The 18,889-nt window shown below is 38.4% G+C and overlaps 1 protein-coding gene across 4 annotated transcripts in view; it reads right to left on the bottom strand.

The window, feature by feature from the left end:
- CPQ (carboxypeptidase Q) overlaps window positions 1–18,889 on the bottom strand; it is a 460,617-nt gene that overhangs the window by 400,231 nt on the left and 41,497 nt on the right. Inside the window, exon 2 of one of the 4 annotated variants that reach the window (XM_070481372.1) lies at window positions 5,037–5,186. The exons of the other annotated variants lie outside the window; for them this stretch is intronic. The gene's annotated coding sequence lies outside the window, so the exon portion shown is untranslated. The remainder of the gene's footprint in view (window positions 1–5,036; window positions 5,187–18,889) is intronic. 4 annotated transcript variants of the gene reach the window in all.

Here is an 18,889-nt window from a genome sequence, read left to right as displayed (position 1 = left end):
TCACAACCAATGCAAATGGACTTGATTTTGTAAGATATTGTTAGGCCGGATTAAAAAATAAAATGCAACTCTAAGTTATTTGCAAGGGAATACATCTAAAACTTAACACACAAACATTTAATGTAAAATTTATGAAAAAGATATCAAGAAAACATTAATCAAAAACACTGGCAAAGCTGTATCAATATCAGACTAAATAGATTTAAAGGCAAAGGATTACTACACAAAAGGCTCCATTCACCAAAAATATATAACAATTTTACATGTATATGCACTTAATTACATAAATTCATAAGTATATAGACCAAAAAAAGTCTGAACTACAGACAAATGGACAAATCCAAATAATTATGGAAGATTTTAACACATCTCCTCAATAACTGACATATCAAGCAACAACTACAATAAAAAACCAGTAATGATCTAAAAATCTGAACACCACAACAAGCTTGATCTAATGTGTATCTATGAAACAATGTATCCAACAACTTAAGAATATATATTCTTTTCAAACACACATGGCTTATGACAATTAACCACCTTATAGGCCCTAAAATAGATCTCAACAAATCCAGATTCTCTTATCTCACATACTACATTATCTGACAACAAATAGTTAAATCAAAAATCTGTAGCAAAAAAAACTATAAAAGGAAATTATATATTTGAAATTCAAAAACACCTTTCTAAATCACCCAAATGTTATAGAAGAATGAAAATTGGAAAATACATAGAACTGAAAGATAATACTAATCAAAATTTGTGAAATGCAGCTAGAGAGAGTGTCACAACTTTGGAATAGTGAAGAATGTACTTAAATGAGATTTTAAAAAGCAGAAACCACAAATGAAAAGATTAATTTACTATACTAAAATTAACAATCTTGATTCATAAAAAGACCAGAGAATAACTGAAAAAAAAGCCACAAACTGGGAAAAACTATTAGCAATATAAATACTATCAAAGGACTAGAACCTAGAATACCTAAAAATCTCAAAGAACCAATGAGGGAATAGTGAACATTCCACCAGAAAAGTGGCGAAAGTCACTTCACAGAAGGGGAAACAGAAACGGTGAATAAAAAACTTAAAAGATGCTCACCTTCATTAGTAATCAGGGAATTATAAATTTAAATCACAAGATACCATTCACTCCATAAAACTGGCAAAAACAAAAAAGTCTGATAAGTATGGAAGAAAATGTGGAGCAAAAGAAGAATTCTTACACTATTGGCAAAGATGTGAATTGGTATAACCACTTTGGAAAACAATTCAGCATTATATGGTAAATTCGAACATGCACATACGTATAACCTAGCAATTCTATAACTGCATGAGCCGGTATGAGGGGCAGGGAAGGGAGGCAGCAAGAGTATGCTTATTTTACAAAGCTAAGTTAATGACATTGTGATCATCATCTCAATACCTAGTGGAACTTTGCCAGGTTTATCAGCAGGCTCCCAAAGAAACAGCATCCTTAAAGGATACACTCTAAAATCTTCACAATGAATCAGAAGCTGGAACACTTAGTCACATCAAAAAAGGTTCTACAACTTTGAAAAGCCTCGTAAAGCTACCAAGCTGCCAGAAACAACAGGCTGAGCACACGCAGATTCTGTTGGAATTTATTGAAGCCTTACTATATGCCAGGCCCTGGGCTAGTACTACAAATACAAAGGTAACGAACAAAGGACATGTGGTTCCCCTTTCTCATGAAGCTTACACTGGTCAAGACAGATATTATATTAAAATATACAAAAAAATCATATAGATAAAATTGTGATAAGTGCTATAAAGGAGACGTAGTGATACTATGAGAACATATAGAATGGGGACCCAAGAGTCAAGGAAGTTAGAGAAGGCATTCCTGAGAAACTTATATTTAACTGGAATAGCAAAAAGAGGTTAGGCAGGCAAAGGAAGAGGGTAAACAAGCACTGCAGGTAAAAGAAAGAGAGTGTGTGAAAATCCTTATACAGGAAGAGAGAGAAGCATAGCAAAATAGAGAAAGAACGGGCCTTGTAGGCCACCATAGGATTTGGACTCTAAAAGCATGGGAGGTTATTAGACGACTTTATGTGAGAGAGTGGCTTGCTCTTGGACTTGCCTTTTGCAAATTGCAGCATGGAGAATGGACTGGAGAACACCTAGAGTGGATGTGGGGAGCCAGTTAGAGGCTATTGCAGTAATCCAGGTAGTAGCAGCCTCTCTAAAGAGACGGTAGTAGACCTTGAGAGATGTAGTTTGATTCTAGATGTACTTTGGAGGTAGAACCAACAAAACTTAGTGAAAGGCAAGACTGGAGAAGATGGAGGTAGGGATGAAGGAGATGAAATGTCATGAATAACTCCCTTTCTGACATGGACAACTAGGTAGTATTATTGAAACAGTACCACTGCATACAGCCGTGTGCATTGTAATTAGTACCTCTTAGAGTTGTACAGTGTCTTACCTGTAAAACCATCTATGGCAGGCCTGTCAATGACAATTACTGAATTGGGGAGCATTAAAGAAAAGGAGATTTGGGGAGAAAAATCATTGGTTTATATTTAAACATTTTTTCACAAAGAAAACAGTCAAATTAAAACTAAGCATAAGCTAACAATTCTATGCACTCCTTACTCAGAAATGTTCTAAGTCTGTGAATATGGTAGTCACTGGCCACATTTAGCTATTAGCACTTGAAATGTGGCTACTCCAAATTGAGATGTGCTGTAATTGTAAAATGCAGCCCAGATTTCAAAAACAAAGTACAGAAATAAAATAATATGAGGTATCTCATTAATTATTTATATTGATTACATCTTGAAATATTTTTGACATTGGATTAAATAAAACCCATTACTAAAAATTTATTCCACCTGTTTCTTTTTATTTTTTAATACAGCTCCTAGAAAATTTAAAATTAGGTATGGAGCTAACATTATATTTCTACTGGACAGGACTGTTCTAAGAAATAACTGAATCATGCATTCATTATTATCCATGTCTTCATTGAGTAATGACGGATTGAAAAAGTTCATTGTTAAAACTGGTGAAAGGGAAATAAAGATGTGCCTCAAGCTGAAAAGTCAGGACCGTAATAAATGAAGCCATTTGTTAACTGAATGCAAAGTGAAGAACCAAAATCCCTATGCTGCATAACTTTCACCTCTTCACCAACACCAAGAATAGTTACAAGTAAGCAGGAATTGAGATGTCACCAACGTCCTAGTTTTGGGAGGAACGGAAGGGACTTTTAAACGACCTGGCAATGGGGGGAAATAAGAAGAAGGCAATTTAGTGATGTTAAGGTAAAACTTAAATAGGTCCTGTCTTTAAAATAGGTTTGAAAGAGAAGACATGCAATTAGATTTGAGGAGGGTCAGGGCTGGCCCCGTGGCCGAGTGGTTAAGTTCACATGCTCCGCTGCAGCGGCCCAGGGTTTTGCTGGTTCGGATCCTGGGCACGGACACGGCACCACTCATCAGGCCACGTTGAGGCGGCACCCCACGTGCCACAACTACAAGGACCCACAAGTAAAATATACAACTATGTACTGGGGGGATTTGGGGAGAAAAAGCAGAAAGAAAAAAGAAAAGATTTGAGGAGGGTCTATAGAAAAGACTCTATGCACCACTCTGCCCCAGCCATCAAATCCATACCTGAAATCCTGAACATGCTTTGTCAACAGACGTATTAGTTGGGGTTTACAGGTGACTCCTTTTGAATACTCACCTCAGGATAAAACGCTGAGTTCTAACATTGATTAGTCTCTCACATATACCTTCATCTGAGCTATTTTTAACAAATTCTTTCCTCAGACGACTCACTAACATTGAGGCACTAAACGATAAATAAAAACTTTCTTCAGAAGGGGAAATGCTGAAGGACAGACCTTGCAGGGGTTCTCTCAATGGGACACTGAGGACAAGTGAACTCCAACAGCAGACCCACATGGGGGCCCTGCTCAGCACCTGGATGTGAGTGGAAGTGTGCCAGATGGCAGGAAGATAATATGAGAAAGAGGCCACTGGAGAGACTGCTCACAATTTTGCCAGAAATTGTCTTGGTCTCAATTTCAAATTACAAAAAGAGATTTTATTGTCCCAAATAAACATTTTTTTTACTTTTTACTTCTTGGGAGTTTTTTTCCTAATCTGTCTGTTAAGATTGGAAATTAAATATACAGCTACAACATTAAAGTGGTGTAGCAACCAAACCCACACATTTTGGGTAATAATATGTGAATAAGACAATTTTTTTTTAAACTTTTAACAAACTAAGGGTAATCCACACTCAGCCCACCAAACAGTCTAACTGGCCAAAATACCTCTCCTTGGGTGCTGTGTTCTTCCATTTATCTAGACACCAGAAAGAACAGAAAGCTTCTCTGGAGAGTTCTTCATTGTGAATGCTGAGGAAACTAAAGAGCATTTTTCATTCTGCAGAGGTCACAGGTGTGCAGAGAACACAATGTGGAAATTGATGCCAGCTTTGTGAAAGATAAACAGGAAATACCACGTATGGCCATGTTTAGACTTGAATCACTAGTTCAATGTCATTGAGACAGGGCCAAACCCAAAGGAGTTTTTCCTTTAAAAGATTTTAGATACTTTTTATTTGTGTATTCTACTAAACATTATTCAATTACAGATCATCTAACTTTGTAATTCCCCAAGCCTCTGAATTCTCTTTCATCATCTCCCTAAACACCTCTAGCCATTTCACTACTTACTAACGTCTGGGTGGAAGAAGAAGGAGGTGTTAAATTCATATCAGTCAATTTCAGTTCTTATCAACACTATAAAATATTCACAATGGAAAAAGTGAGTTTTCTATAGTCTCTGAAAGTTTTGTTTAGCCATATCAGAATACCAAATTGGGAAAGAATATGTTCACGTTTTTTCATGCCTGCTTAAAATTCCACTGTCCTTTAAAAAAAATTTTTAAATCAAAAAAATCCTCCCTCATGAACCTGCATCTCTGGTCCACAGAGAACTCCTTCCCAGCTTGACTCCCCAGCCCATCCACCACTACCACTATGGACCGTCTTACCACATTCATATAGTCATTCTCATGAAAATGGACTTGAGCCTGGTTCCTCTTCCATTGATTATCATAGTTTATCTGATATCTGACATCTGGCTTCTCCTTCAACATGCAGCAGTGAACAACTCCTCCACCACCCCATCTGGTCCTATGGTGCTGCAAGTCAATCAAGAATTTTAGATCTATCATGGGTAGAGGAAATCTGTGTCCATCCTACGATACAAGTACAATATGAAAGTAAATAAAGGTTCCCAGATTAAACCAAACCATCAATCCCATCCTAGAACAGACCTGAAAGCCTATGGTGGCCTCAAGGAAAGCTTGAACCAAGCAAAGGGCTAGCTTTTATTGAGAGTACACCAGCTTAGGTCCAACTTTAGTCTTCATTACAACTGGTTAGATAGCTATTATCTCTAATTAAGAGATAAAGGAACTGCGGGTGAGAGTTTAAGTATAATTGTCCAAAGTTACACAGTTAAAGGGTTAAAAGTGACAGACCCATGGTTCAAATCCAGGTCCAGATGGTTAAAATCCAGTAAACTCTAGATTGGTGATTTTTTCGAATAGTCCTCCTCTTTGGAGCTTAGTTCTATGAAGATGCTAGGGAGGAAATGAAAGAGTTTGGGAAAAGTGGGTAATGGAGGTGGCAAATGGTACCCAATGAGCAAGGCTTTAGGACTATCTCAACTAAAGAACCTCCACTTTTATCTTTTTTATGCATTGGGATTCCATAGTTTTAATGGAGGAGGGAGGAGAGAGTTGAATACATCTTTTTTAAAAACAAGGTTAATGTGTATACAGTTTGTTGCTCTACGTCAGTGGGTCTCAAATGTACATACACACTGAATCACCTGGCGAGTCTTTAAAAATCCTGTTGCCATGGCCATACCTGAGACAAATTATATCAGAATTTTCACAGGTGGGAACCAGGCACCAGTAGTTTTTAAAGCTTCCCAAGCGATACCAATTTGCATTCAAGTTTCAGAACCCCTGCTCCAGTTTAAGAATACTAAGGATTGAGTTAGTCTTCCAAAACACCTTCAAGATCAGAAAAGATTTTATGGGCACACTGACTTACAGGCCCACAAGTGTTCTTGGGGAAGGAAAAAAGAGATGAACTGCACCCCCTCACTGTTTGCCACCCTGTACTAAGCTTCCTTATTTGGCTGTCTTCTTCCAAAATCTAATCTCCTAATGTCTGTCATCAGCTTCTCTCAAGGCACTTGATCCTCTGTAGTTGTCTGTTTCAAATTTGGGTTCTCTCTACCTGTAATAGAGATGAGTAGACTTCAGGAAGGGAGAACAAACTCAAGTTGTCAGGCCACTGGGAGTGTTCTATGACCTTCTCATAGCTTTAGTTTCCTTTCATTTTCCTGTCTCTTGGTTTTAACTTGTTTTATTCAGAATATGCTATTCAAAATATATATCCAATAGAATCATTATATCCTCAAGCTCTGTGCTATGGCCTGGCAAAGAGAAAAAAATGCCTGATTCTTTCTGAAAGGACTATGGCCTCACGTGTTTACATGAGTCTGCATCTGTCACCTCTGGCAGGGAGCAGGCATGGGAGCATGGAAAACTCCCACTGCCTTTGCGTTTATCTTCCTCATTGTCAGAGACCCTCTGTGTACAAGGTCTCCCAGCCATTGCCAATCTCCAGACCCAAGTCCATTTTCTTTTTTTCTTTCTTTTCTGAGGAAGACTCACCCTGAGCTAACATCTTTGACAATCTTCTTCTTTTTGCTTGAGGAAGATTCACCCCGAGCTAACATCTGTGCTAATATTCCTCTATTTTGTATGTGGGTTGGCGCCACAGCATGGCTGCCAACAAGTGGTGTAAGTCTGTACCCAGGAACCAAATTTGGGCCACCCAAGCAGAGTGTGCTGAACGTAACCACTTGGCCACAGGGCCAGCTCCCAGACCCAAGGCCATTTTCAATATCAAATGTAAAGCATCAAAACTCATCCTGAAAAATCAGACAAATCCAGAAGATGAGACATGGCAAAGGCCAACTGACTCATCTCTTCAACAAGTCAATGTCATGTGTTCACACAAACACACACACACACACAAAAGCAGGGGTAAGGAAGGATTGTTCTAAGCTATAAGAGGCTCAAGAGACATAACCAAATGAAACGCAGACTTTGATTAGATCCTGAACTGAACAAACCAGTTGCAAAGGACACTTTGGAGACAACTGGGAAATTTGAATATGTACCAAGTATTAGATGATATTAAGGAACTAATAAGAGTGATAATAGTATGTGGTAATGCAAGAAATAGTCATTTTTTAGAGAAATATGAGGGGTGACAACACTAACAAAAAAACAAAAATGAGGCAAATATGGCAAAATGTTGACATTAAGTCCAGATTATGTGTATATGGACATTCATTATTATATTCTCATTAATTTGTTTGAAATTTTTCATAATAAAAAGTAATTTTAAAAATCTTTATCCTTGAGGGGCTGGCCCCGTGGCCGAGTGGTTAAGTTCGCGCGCTCCGCTGCAGGCGGCCCAGTGTTTCGTTGGTTCGAATCCTGGGCGCGGACATGGCACTGCTCATCAAACCACACTGAGGCAGCGTCCCACATGCCACAACTAGAAGAACCCACAACGAAGAAGATACAACTATGTACCGGGGGGCTTTGGGGAGAAAAAGGAAAAAATAAAATCTTTAAAAAAAAAAAATCTTTATCCTTGAAAAATAGATACAGCTAGAAAATATTGCCTTTCCTATAATGAAGACTTCCATAGGAAAACGCTCAGGAAATGTGAAACCAGGGTGTGCAAATATACAGAGTATGTAAGGTAGCCATAGGACAAGTGTCTACAATCCTTGGCCCACACACAACTCTCTCTGCCCTTTTACCCATCCTGCACAAGAACAGAGTTGTCTTATGGTACATGTGCATGCTTCACACCTAACAAGGAATTGCACAAGAGCTCTTTAGCATAGTCACAAAGTTCCAATTTGGCTGTGGAGGCACTCCACATCTATTAGCTGTAAGATTCCCCATCTCCTCCCAGACTTCTTGGAAGCCACTGGTTTCCACTGGTCATTTAAAACTTGCGTACCCAGTATTACATATGTTTGGAGATTGCCTGTGAGTCAAAATTTCTCCCTACATGTAGGTAATATAGGTTCAGACTCCATCCATAGATGACACCACTTGTCACATCCAGTAGAACATGTGCTTTGAGTTCCTTTTTCCCCTGGTGATAAGTGATTTGCTTAGTCTCCAATCCAATCCTCCTTGGGCCTGAGACCAGACATTTGCCAGACCAGGCTAACTGAGCCAGGAGTCCCTCCTTGACCTAAGTTAATAGATCTGTATTGGAATCAGACACATGACCCTGTGCTCATTAGCACCGTGCTCTAATGACCTTCACTAGCTCAATCTTAAAGACCACATCCATAACCCCACACCTGGCAGACCAGAAGGGCTGGCTCCAAAAGTACCAGTGTCTGATACTAACTCAAGAACAGAGAAAACTCTGGATTTATGAAGTGCTTTGTTGGTTTGTCAACTTGCTACTGACCACATCCACGTTTAGAAAGTGCCAAATAATTCCAAGGAAAGCAAGGGTTTTCTGTTTCCAGAAGGCTCTGCCCAAAATGCTCAAAAGCCTAAAATCCACAAATCAAAAGGTAGTGAAAATTTCTAAGATGGTAGAAGGTTAAAGTCTTCTTTTTCTAAATAAAAAAACTGACTGCTCTTTAGTCCACCAGTCATTAGGATGAGAAAGGGATAAATCCAGCTTTTAATTAAACTGGGGCCACCTGATTCATATTAGAGCAAGATCAAGTAGAGAAACCCTAAAGTGTAAACAGGTTTGAGAGTCACTGCATAATACAATGCTGGCCTCTTGTCATATTCACTTTTTCAACAGTTAAAAAAGAAAATCCTTCCATATAACATTTCTCTTCTACTAAAATTATCAAAACAAGACAGGCCTTCCAAGCACCAGCATTTGGTAGAAGCACTTAAGGTGATGCAAAGGCTGGGTAATCAGACATTGCACTCCCTGCTCCCACTATCAGATCACTTGAAAGTCAAGGTTAACCTGCCAGTCGTTTCAATGAAGAGTCACCCCAGGGAGTGGGTGACACTCTGACAGGAACCTCCAGATGGGGGCTGAGTGCAGGCAATAGCCAAAGCAAAAGGCAAAAAAGCCAAATCTTGAGGCAAAGTTCACAAATGAGTGACCTGTGGGCGGCATCCAGGTCAGATATATTTTGTTTGCTCTGAACTGTGCTTTTTCAAATATTAAATCAATTAGTGACATTAAAAGGTCAGGAGATTTCACATAAAAATTTTAATTTCTATTTTTTTCTGGAAAAATTAGAAGATCTGGGAACAGCCCCATGACAAGAGGCTACCCCATCATCAGATCACCATAATCCCACTTTTTCTTATGGTGTCACAGTAATCCTGGAATCCTGGGTCACTTATTAGTGGTCCCATCCTAGACCATATAAGCATTTTAACGTGTCACCCCTGGTTTAAGGATCCCTCAGCTGCCAAAGGTGAGAAAAGACCAGGGGTCTGGAAGTCAGTGAGCCTCGAGAGTTACCTTTCACAACATTCAGCTGCAAGTTAGGGATCTTGAAGCCAGAAAGCTAGATGAGATGTAAAAGAACTGTCAGGACTCAAGTAGCTAGGAAAATCAAGATGGCAGCACCACAGAACACAGCAGTGAGACTAAATCCAAAGTGGCACTAAAGTGTTGTCATACCTTATGTCAGGAGTAGAAACTGCCACAAAATTCTGTCCTGCAGATGCCTTAAGCAGTGGTTTTCACTCCTCAAGGATACTACAAAGGTGCCCATATAGGGAGAGAGAGATGGGTAATAAAAGAGGGACTGAGTAGACAAGGATCCAAACCTAGCCCTCTCCACCCACAGCATCTCCCTTTATGTGTTTTATAAATTGAACTTCCTCCTAAGATTTCATTTGTTGAAAGGGTTCCATTGCTTAATACAAACAAAATAAGGGTAGGGGAGCTTAAATAAAAATATCCCATTAATAGGATAAGTTTGTCTAGATGTAGGAGTTCATAAAAGGATCACCTCATGTCAGGGAGATCAGGCCATTTACAACATTGTTATATTTCATTTAATTTGCATGACTGACATATTCTTGGAAAATTCTGTCAACTGAATATTTTAACATAAAATGAATTTTAAAAAATCAGTAGATTCTAATTTTAAAAGAAAGTGACTCTGAATTTTTTTATTTAAAAAAATAGCCATAGACAATATGTAAACAATGGGTTATGTTTCAATAAAACTTTATTTGCAAAAACAGACCACAAGCCAGATCTGGCTGTAGTTTGTCAACCCCTGCTATAGATATTTAAATCTTTCCTTCATGGTCTTTGGAAATGTAGCCTGGAGAAGTGAAGATTAAGGAACCACAATAGCTATACTGTATATCTGAAGAGGAGTCAAATGAAAAAGGCAATAAACATGATATCTGGTTATTCATTCATTCATTCAATAAATATTAATAGAATACCTATCTATGCACTAGACATTGTACTAAGCACTATGGATACAGCACTGGACAAGACAGATAAAATCTCTGCCTTTATAGAGCTTATTACCTATAAGAGTAAGGAGAAGAAATGGAACTGTTAAATAATTACACTAAGATAGTGGATGGAGCATAAAGCAGGGGGCTTAATCCTCGCATAGGCCTTTCAGGAAAAGCTAAATCAGTGCTGCAACCTAAAAAAAGAGCAAGCATTAGCCAAATAAGGAGGGGAGAGTGGGGATTCCAGACATAGGAAAATAAATGTGGAAAGGCAAGGAGACAAGTAACACCACTGCACATTTGATAAACTGGAAAAGATCAGTACGACATGTACAATGGTTCAAGATAGAGTAACACAAGCTAAGGCTGAAGAGGGAGATAGGAGACAAATCATAGAGGGAGGCCTGTGAGTCACTTTAAAGAGTTTGAACTTTATCCTAAGGGTAACAGAATGCCTAAGAAGGGTTTCAAACAGTGGAATGACAAGAAAACATTGTTGTTTTGGAAAGTTCACTCAGGAGGTTTTGTGGAGGCTGAAAGTAAGGAGACCAGGAGACCAGTTAAAAGGCTGTTATTATAATCCTAATAGGCTGATTATCACCTGTACTAGCTATAGATGGGGAGTGAAAGAAGTAGAGGGAGGACTTCTGCTTCCAACAGAATCCAGAGAGAATGGAGTTATTGGTAAGAACCAACACTCCCACTATAAATGGCCATAGAACCATAAAACTGTACAAAAATGGGCAACTATTTTCAGGCATTGGGACAGAGACAATATAAGACTGTGATCTCTGAGAGAAGAAAAACATAGAAGGTGACCCCAGTTGCCTGGCTCTTTGCCTAGGGACAACTTCCCAACCATAGTGTAGTGAGCTAGAATCCAAGCAGAACACAGCAGGCTCGCCAAATTAAGAAGGCACAGTCCTGAGTTTGAAGAGTTGGAATCTGCAAGGCAGGACACCAGAACACCAGAAAGGCTTCACCTTAGGAATAGGGACCAGACCCTAGAACATGCATTCTCAACAGGGATGTTATCATCAAAAGGGTGAAAATTAGTTCTAGGGGGGAGAAGAAGTGAAAAAAAATCTTAGATATTACACATCACATAAACAGTTATATAGTTATATCTATAATATTAAAACTTCACAGAAGAAGTGGGGAGTGGGAGTCAACAATTGGGGGGAAAAATGTCTAAAAAGTCTCCTTGGAGGGCAATGATGAAAAAAAATTGAGAAACGCTGCCCTACAAGTTATTCTAGACTTGCCCAAGAAATGCCTAAAACTAAGCCTTGACAAGATCTTCAGAGGAAAAAGAATTTGTAAGTTAAGTCCCAGTAAGTTAGAGAGTCTTAGGCAACACCTAGAGCTTTCCACGGAACCAGTCTAGCAAAGCATAATCCAAGCTTATCCAAGTTCAGGTGATCACTTGCCTTCTTAAAAAAAAATACTCATTAGAGGAAGATATTTTCAGAGGAAGATAACAGATCAAAGAATGTCTAAAATGTATCATCTACAATGTCTAGCATACAATCAAAAATTGATAGATCTGCAAAGAGAAAGGAAAATGTAATCCACAGTTAAGAAAAGGGTAATCAATAGAAACTGATTCCAAGATAGCCCAGGTGTTGGATTTACCAAAGACTAAAATAGTTATTATAAATATGTTCAAGGAATTCAGAAAAAATATGTTCAGAGAATCAAAGGAAAATATAGTCTTCATTAATAAATAAACAATAATTTCAGCAGAGAAATGGAAACTATTTTAAAAAAATTAAATCCTAGAACTAAAAAGTACAATAACTAAATGAAAGAAGTGGACAGATCTGAGAGATAATTTAGGAGTTATATATTTAGGATATTCAATAGTGGTGAATGGATATGAGGGATAAAGTAAAGAGAACTCCCCAAAATTTTGGTCAGACAACTGTATGGGTGGTAGGGCCATTTCTTGAGATAGCTAACACCAAAGGAAAAGTAGATTTACAAATGTTCAAAAAGCCAAAACTAGAGGGCTACCGTGTGAAGATAATAAAGGGTTAGATGACAGGATGACATTAGAGGTATACAATATTGCAACTGATTTTGCTGCTAAGTAGGTAGTACCCTTCATAGGTACTTGACATAAACTAAATGAACTATAGAGTCTAGAGAAGAAAATAATACTCTATGGGATAGAAGATTAGACTAAGTATCATTTAAGTTCCCTTTTATAGTTAAATTTTCTATTGTTCCCAAATTATTAAGACTCCTGCACTGTGGGGAATAAAATATAGGTATAGGCTCAATAAATAATCTGAAAAAGATGCATGGGGGGGCGGCTGGTGGGGTAGCAGTTAAGTTCATGCACTCTGCTTTGGCAGCCTGGGGTTCACATGTTTGGATCCCAGGTGTGGACCTACACACCACTCATCAAGCCATGTTTTGGTGGTGTCCCACATACAAAATAGAGGAAGATTGGTGTAGATGTTAGCTCAGGGACAATTTTCCTCAAGCAAAAAGAGGAAGATTGGCAACAGATGTTAGCTTAGGGCCAATCTTCCTCAAACACACACAAAAAAATGCATAAGGCTGAATCTACTCTTTCACTAAATGGTTCCATATGTAGAAGATGATGTGGTAGGCAGAATAATGCCCCCCACCCAAGATATCCAACTCTTAACGCCCAAACTTATAAATACGTCAGATTACATGGCAAAGAGGAATTAAAGTTGCTAACCAGCTGACTTTAAGATAGGAAGATTATCCTGGATAACTCAGGTAGGCCCAATGGAATCACAAGGGTCTTTAAAAATGAGAGAGAGAAGTAGAAAAGGAGAGTCAGAGAGAGATATGACTATGGAAGAAAGGGACCGAGAGATGTAACATCACATAGAAATGGAGGAAAGGGGCCATGAACCAAGGAATGTTGGCAGCTGCTAAAAGCTAGAAAAGTCAAGGAAATGGATTCTCCCCTAGAGTCTTCAGAAAAGAAAACGGCCCTGCCAACGCCTTGATCGTAGCCCACTGAGACCTCTACCAGACTTCTAACCTACAGAGCTGTAAGATGATGAAATCGTACTGGTTAAGCCACTAAGTTTATGGTAATATTTTATAGAGCAGCAATAGAAAGCTATTACAATTATCTAGAACTGTGCTGTCTAATATAGTAGCCACTATCTATCTCTGATTAAATTAATTAAAATGAAATAAAAATTAAAATTCAGTTCCCTAGTCACAATAGCAACATTTCCAGTGCTCACTAGTCACCTATGGCTAGTGGCCACTGTACTGGACAGTACAGACAAGCACTTCTATGATCACAGAAATTTCTATTGGACGGTGCTGATCTCTTCAGTGTCTCTCCTCAATTATGCTTTAAGGCTATAACTTTGTACAGAGTTATTTTTAAAACTATACATTTCCTTTTTTTCCTAGATCAAAAGTAAAAGCTCTATGTTTCCAGGAGAAAATAAATAAAATGCCACAGATATAACTAAGTCAAAGAGGTTCTGGGCCCATTATAGGAAAGGAAATGCCATTCTGACTGTGTTGAGTCAAGCTGTGGGCTTTGCAGAAGGTATTTTCATTGAGCTCAAAGGCTTTTTACTTCAGTTTTCTTCTATTTTTGTGGCTATTCCAGAAGGTTATGATTGTAAGAAATAGGAAAATTGAATAGCAAGACCATTATTGCAATTTAAAATTTGCAAAAATATAAAAGGATGCAAGTAATGACTATTGAATAAAATAATCAAAATCATTCCCTCCTCTATAACTTTTCTGGGGTTTATCACAGTACTAACATAATGAAATCTGAAGATATAAAGCAGTTAGTGTCAATGAATAAGGTCATGTTATTCATAATTATACTACTGCTGATGAATCATAACTTCTCATTTTAACATTAAGCTGTCATTTTAAATGTATGCCTTCAAATGTTTTAAAAATTGGTCTTCACTCATGTAGACAGAACTTCGTATGCAATTTGATTTGAAACCAGTGAAATTTATTTTGTTGAAAGTCTCTCTCCACCTTAGCCCCTATTCAACCTAGGGTTAAACACGTTAAACCCTATTTCTCTCCATGCACTCACCCCAAATTCTCAAGAGCTAGTCCTGATCTTCTCAACCACATGCTTCTCCCCAAAGCTAATAAAATTTCCAGTCATCCAAGTCACTTGGAGATGAGAAATACAACAGGCAGCACAAAAGATAACAGACACAAGCTGAAAAACACATACCTGACTTAACAAAACAGTCATTGTTCAAAACCACGGACTTAAGAAAAATTCCACAGGTCAAGAACAAACAGTAAGTCTTGAAAAAAGAAAATCTGGGCAGCAAAGATCATGAATTAAAGCAGAGACCAGGCAACAAGTCCTGGATCACCAGCTGACAGCAAAGCTTCAATGTTACTGCTGTTTGCTTCAGTCCAGGAAAAAGAACCAATTCCCAAATCCCAGCAGGAATGAGGAGTGGTGGGGAGGAGAAAAAGGCCCATTGACCTTCACACACTGGTCACACTATCATCAGATCCAATACTAAAGAGAATACAGAAACCTCATCAAAGGTAAAAATTATACAAGATGGAATAATGTATTTCAGAATGGAAAATGGAGGAGAGGGTTGCTAGTAATACAAAAATATTGTATTAAATCCTAAGTAAAAATATGCCTAAAATCATGAAACATGGCACTGGGATTCTTTGGGACAGGAAAAAGAGGGTTTGAGATAAAGTTAGGGGAAGTGGCAGTAGATAGTCAAAAGGGAGAAGGAAAAGGCCTACTAGGAGACCTGAGCAGACTAAGCTCCAAACTGGTGAGGTGGACACCAAATTTTCTGCTGCAGCAGCTTCTAGGAATAACTTCTAGCAGCCACAGGTCTCAGGGTAGGATCAAAGACACTACAAATGAAGAATGTAGACTCCTCTGCCCCTCAGAAAGTATCCCATCTGCTTGTTGATACCTGAAAGTCATCATTTCACAGGTATAGACAAAAGGCTTAAAATAAAGTGTCCATGGTTTCTCACACAGAGAAGCTATGCAAGGAAAACTCTGCTTTCTGTTCTTGCTCATCTTTCCTAAGGAAGATCTTTATTCCCACTCAAACACAGACAAATCCATGCCTACTAAGCAGTCAGCATGCTAGGTGCTGGGGTTTCAAGAATGATTTTAAAACACAAAGTTCCTGCTTCTAAAGACAATAAAAGGAAGAGACAAGAAAATTTATGATTAAAATATGGTAAATTGAGTTCTATTAAAGAGACATGCTCAAGGTGGATGAAATTATCTTTGGACAACTGACAACAAAACTATTAGAGAGGCCATAGAAACAAGCATAAATAATTCAGCCTCCTCTGTTTTTACGATTCTCCCTTGTTCATCCTTCCTTATCAAGTCTTTAAAAGTTGAAGTTCCTCAAGGCTCAGACTGAATGAAATACTCCTTTTTTCTTAGTTCTATACTCTCTCCCTATACCATTCCATCAGTAACATGGACTTCAAATACTATCTACAACGCTGTCACTCAAATGTGTGTATTCATCTCAGACCTCTTCTCTGAACCTAAAAATAAGTATATCCAATTGCTTAATTGACATCTCCAACTGGATGTTTTACAGGTTCTTCAACTTCAAGATTTCCAACACTGAACACCAGATCTTCAAGACCATGAACGGTCACACCATCCACTCAGTGGTCCCCCTCCATTCCATAGAGCAGCAAGATTGATTTCCTCTTTACAGTTCTTCAATTGCTTCCCACTGATCATAGGATAAAACTTCAAATCCCTACACAGTCTCCTAATGCTTGAATGTCCTGCCCTTTCCAACCTCTGTAGGTTCATCGCATTCAGTCCCCTACCCCTGAACTCCAGACAGGTTGACTTTATCTCACATATTCCAATGTGCCATTCTTTGTCCTGATCCCTCTGGCCTGAAATATATCCTCCTTACTCCCTTCAGTTAATTCTTAGTTCTTCAGGGTTTGATTTAATCAGTACATCCTTAAAGACACATTCCTTATTCCCCACACTAAGTCAAAATCTCTAGAAATACAGTTCATAGCATTACAATAATTACACTTAAATAAGGACAAACATTTACTAAGCACACACTATTGCACCAAACACTATAGGCGATGGAGATTCAGCAACAGAAAAGACAGACATGTTCTCTACTCTCTTGCAGTTACATACTTGTTGTGGGGAGAGACAGACAATAAGCAGACAGACAAAAAAGCAAGATAATTTCAGATAATAATAGGTAACATGAGGACGATAAAACAGCTGATGTCATAAAGAGTGGTTGGGTCTGGAACAGGGCCAAGGGGGAAAGTACTGCCTAAGATGGATTGTTCAAAGTATGCTTTTCCTGAAGGAATATAAGCTTCAAAGGAGAGGCTTTGTCTTACTGTTATATCCCAAGAACCTGGGATATAACAGGTGCTCAATGAACATTTAAGGAATAGATGTATGAAAGATACTGCTTTCTAAATAGGACTATTTTCCAAAATGTAAAAGAACAGGTGCAATCTCAAGAAAGTCACATTTTTATATTACAAATTACATCACCAGTATATTTTCAAAATACTTGTTGAATAGATGAATAAATGAAACAAAAATATCCACTTCCATGGGTCCAGGTCCCCAGGCCCCCAGGTATAAATAAAGTCCTTCAAGGATCAGAATCCCATTACATAATCTACCTCTCCAAGTCCTTGATTCTTGACCTCTTATCTCCACTACAGGCAAACAGACTATAGGGTACCCACACAAGTTGCTGATAACCTCTTTGTTTATCAAAGTGCTCTTGGTAAGTCAATAGTGCACTCTTATCCAAGACAGATGGTCCTTAACCTTACCAGTGAGGAGTAAGGGAAACAAACAATCCATACAGCAAACTATGTAAAATTCCATTCAGAAAATCCCAAAAGTGAGTGCTCAACAGATAGTATGTAATCAACTAGAAGGCAACTTGGAAAAACCTGTTTGTTATAAAGATTTCATGCCTTACTTAAAAGAAAGAAAACATTGATTCCCAGGCCCATTCATGTATTTCTTAAGATACAGAATGCTAAACTAGGTTATCTTGTAGGTTTGAAGCATTCATTTACTCACTCATTCATCAGTAAGCATTTACTGAGCACTGACTACTAGCCAGGCACCACGTAAGACACTATGTATGGAATTTTACAAACTAAGGAAAGAAAACTCGTGTAGCGGCAATGCTTAGCAAAATGACCACGTTGCTTGGGAAGACGGCTGGATATCTAACCAAACTTAGATGGCAGGAGATATTTGCTATCATCTTTGCTATAAAAACATATATAGCCAAGTCTCATTATTCATGGTAGTTATGTTCTATAAAGTCACCACAGATACTGAATTAGAGAATACTGAACCATGGCTCCTAGGGAAATACAGGGTCAGGTTCTTGAGAACCTCTGGTCGCAACATTTTTGTCAACCTATCAAGACATAATCCTGCTGTATATGTGTCTCTTTTAAAGAAACCATATTTAATATCTATTGATTCACTAACAATGAACTTCCAGTGAACAGCACTATGACTCATGCCTGAGCAAACCTTATCTAATACATGTACTTTCTCTGTAAGGCACATCACAGCCTCTTGTACTTAAGAACACTAGACCGCACTTCAGCACTACACTTGAGAGTCACTTTAAATAGTGTAATCACCTCCAAAAAAGCTCAAAAATATGAAAAATGTGTCACTAAATAAACCATGGAAAAGACATTTGTCTATAGTATGAGTGAAGAGAGAAAGAACAGAAGAGAAGAAATGAAGAAAAGAGAAAAGAAAAAGAAGATATAATTCCTGGGTTTGAAACCTGGCTCTACCACTTAGTAGCTGTGCGTTCTTAGGAAAGTTATTTTACGGTTCCATGCCTCAGCTTCCCCTTCTCTGAAATGAAGATACTACTTCATGGGTTTGTAGTGAAGATTAAAAGAGTTAATACAAATACAGTGTTTGGTGCAGTGCCTGGCACATAGTAAGCACTATGTAAGTGTTAGCTATCAAAATAAACAAACATTAAGCAATGGGCCATTATCTTAAACTTTCAGTAAAAATCTGTGATGGGTACCGAATGGGTATTCAGTAGCTGCTGCTTTCTTTTACCTTTCTCCCTCTTCTCCCTTTCCTTCCCCACCCCTCTTCTTCTTCCTCATTGCCTCCTTCTTTCCTATACCTCAGACTCCCTGGAGGCCCAGACAGGATGATGGGAGGTCCCCGCCCTCAAAGAGTTTGCTGACCTAGAGGCAAGAACCTCTCATTCCAGAATTAAGATGGCACTTCCTTCAAGTGCAGACTGGACAGCTTCTGG

This window comes from Equus asinus, chromosome 12, assembly GCF_041296235.1.
Source record: "Equus asinus isolate D_3611 breed Donkey chromosome 12, EquAss-T2T_v2, whole genome shotgun sequence".
Classification (NCBI taxonomy): Eukaryota; Metazoa; Chordata; class Mammalia; order Perissodactyla; family Equidae; genus Equus; species Equus asinus.
The sequence above is the reverse complement of the archived record's forward strand: the minus strand, read 5'-3'. Positions and strand labels throughout refer to the sequence as shown.